The following is a 2,270-nucleotide window of genomic DNA, read 5'->3' as shown; positions in this document are numbered from 1 at the left end:
TGAACTCAAACTCTCTGAATTATTCCTGTTTTGCAGAGAAGCTGAATTTTAAGCGGTGCTGTAGAAACCATTTTTAGCTGCACAGGTTCCATGAGTGAGAAATAGTTTCTCAGTATTTCCTCATGGGTGATGCACCTTTTTAATGCACATCCTGTTAGATGCAGGTTGTCTGTTCCCATGACAACCTCCAGTTCAGAGGTCTCCTGTGTTTTGGTCTGAAGGGAGACACTGGTTCCATTTAACTCCTAAAAGTCCAGGATGGAGAAACTGCAAACAGTCCATCAACTCTTCCTCCATCTGAGTTTAGCTGCTAAAATGAACTCAGTCTGAATTTAAACCTGAGAGCAAAGCAGAACAGCTGCAGAGGGACTCGGATGTTTAGATCCCTGCCTCTCTGAGCTTCACCAGCTACTTTTACATCCAATCATCATGTCAATTTTCTTTGAACTTTAAAATGTAAAAGTTAAATTGGTAAATGTTCGCTACATCAGAACTAATTTAGTAAATATGTTTCTACCTCCCCTTTAGCACCACAAGCAAGCACAAAAAATGTTACGCAATATTGAGGATGATATTTTGAATTTTGTCATTTCTATTGCAATATTGCAAATCTGTATGAAAAATGTTGATGGAAACACGGACAGCTTCAGGGTCTCATAAAAACCTTCTGCATGTGTTTCCGTGTCCACATGACAGCCTGCAGCGACCTGAAACCGTCAGCATCAACCTGCTTCAGTCTCACACAGAAACCACAAACTTTAGACGTGTGGAAACGGCCAGAAGGAATGTTAGAACCTCCAAGATTTATCTGCAAATACGTGACAGGTGTTTAATAATCCCAGGGTTTGAAACTGACCTTACTGACCCCACTAGTGACCTTAAGAGTGATCGTAATGATCCAGTTGACCTTAACGACCCTTTTAATGATCTTAATGGCCCCATTAGTAACCATAACNTCTTGGAGAACTCACAATGTTTCTGTGACATCACAGTTCTTCATTTTCGGGGTTAAAGGTCATAATCAGCAGGCAGAGATGAGCTGAGGGATGGAGAGGCTGTGAGGAGAAATCAGGAAAACTTCACTCTCACACCTTTAATCCCCTGATCACTCTCACACCTTGTCTTTATAATCTCTCCATTTCCGTCTCATTAACTTTTCATAAGAGCTGATCTTTCTTCCTCTTCATCATCCGTCTCTCTTCTTTTTAAACCCCAGCTGCCGCCTGCTCAGCGCTCCATAAAGCTCTCCGCATCGATCCTCTGCTCTCACTTCATCTTATTCACACCCATCAGCAGCTCTCAGATGATTCTGCATCCAGCAACATGGTTCTGGACCAGGTTCTGACCCACTGCATTTAAAACCATCTCAAACAGAACCCCTAACGACAGATGAGTCATTTTATGAAGCATTTCTCAACTAATTCCAGCTAAAATCAGGCATTTTCCGAAATCCTCTAGCCTGGAGATGTTTGACATCATTTCCACAGCCAGAACCAGGAATCTGGGTTCAGCCAACACTTCAGTTCTGGACGACTGGTACCACAAATATGGAAGTCTGCAGGTGCCACTTCCTGTTTTAGCTTTAAATAATCACGTTTCACCATTTATTTCAAATCTGAAACAAAATCAAAGATTAATTTTACACAGTTCCCTGAAAAATATTTATATCCCTGAGATTTCTGTTAAACGTTTCATTAGAAGTTCAGCTGCACCGGGTTTTATTTATCCACAAAGTATCAAAAAATGGACACCTGTGCCCATTTTTTCGTCAGTCCTGTCACAAAAAATATATATAAAATACAAATAAGTTTGTGGCTATAAAGTAAAATAAATGTGATGGATTTGAACTGTGTCCACTATCAGTTGTAACAACAGACTTTATTTGAAAAATATTAATTGATGATGAAAAAACAAGACAGTAAAATTACTTTGGACTGCTGAGTTTTATACATTTAAATAAAATATTGTGACATGGTCACTGTTTCTGAGCTCCAGTTTGTAAGTAAAGCTGTAAAATAATCTGGATCAAAACATTTTAATTCATTTATTGGTTTGTTATAAAGACTAAAAGATGATTCAACATCATTTTGAACATCCAGTCATTATCTTCCAGTTTGGTTTCATTAGGCGTTATCTCCTGCTAATGGTGTTAGCACCGATAGCTAACAATGTTCCTATTGCTAGTTAGTTCGCTCCTGCTAATGGTGTTAGCACTAATAGCTAACAATGTTCCTATTGCTAGTTAGTTCGCTCCTGCTAATGGTGTTAGC

This window comes from Poecilia formosa, unplaced genomic scaffold (genome assembly GCF_000485575.1).
Source record: "Poecilia formosa unplaced genomic scaffold, Poecilia_formosa-5.1.2 Scaffold365, whole genome shotgun sequence".
Classification (NCBI taxonomy): Eukaryota; Metazoa; Chordata; class Actinopteri; order Cyprinodontiformes; family Poeciliidae; genus Poecilia; species Poecilia formosa.
This window is presented reverse-complemented; position numbering follows the sequence as displayed.